The 488-nt window shown below is 33.6% G+C and overlaps 2 protein-coding genes across 2 annotated transcripts in view; both read left to right on the forward strand.

The window, feature by feature from the left end:
* Window positions 1–488, forward strand: part of LOC147817491 (uncharacterized) — a 75,376-nt gene that overhangs the window by 10,016 nt on the left and 64,872 nt on the right.
* Window positions 1–488, forward strand: part of LOC111645428 (GTPase IMAP family member 8-like) — a gene marked incomplete at its 3' end in the record, with an annotated part of 61,805 nt that overhangs the window by 9,431 nt on the left and 51,886 nt on the right. The window lies entirely within an intron of this gene.

The raw sequence follows: 488 nt of genomic DNA on the forward strand, positions 1-488 counted from the left end.
AAATTGAAGTTTCTTTTAATCAATAGTTGCAGGTTGTGTAGAGCCGGTTCCCTTTGTTTGGTGACTTTCTTTGGTAAAACAGAAAAATAAAAGATCAAAGACGAGATGATAACAATTAATAGTAATACAGTATTAAACTAATGGTCAAAAGTTCTTCACTTTTATGCCTCTACCAGAGCCGCTTCATGCTTAATTAAAAGCTTCATGTTAATTAAAGATTAAATGTGAATTCAACGTTGTGTATCTTTACAGTGACAGATGATCTGCGATCAGTGAAGCGCAGCAGCCTTGTATATCTGCCTCCTCACAGTGAGTTAAACTGAGTCTGAGTCAGAATTACTCTTCTGTATTTTAACTTCTAGAATTAAAGTATTTGTAGTTGGTGGCTTTGAAGTTATGTTTTATCTTTATTTTGCAAGATCACTGGTGAATTTCCAAGTTTTAAGATTTTAACAGCATTTGAACAGCACAGACAGATTGACATGTTA

The sequence above is a fragment of the Seriola lalandi genome, unplaced genomic scaffold, assembly GCF_002814215.2.
Source record: "Seriola lalandi dorsalis isolate HSWRI2012SDOR001 ecotype SW California unplaced genomic scaffold, Sedor1 jcf7180002054951, whole genome shotgun sequence".
Lineage (NCBI taxonomy): Eukaryota > Metazoa > Chordata > Actinopteri > Carangiformes > Carangidae > Seriola > Seriola lalandi.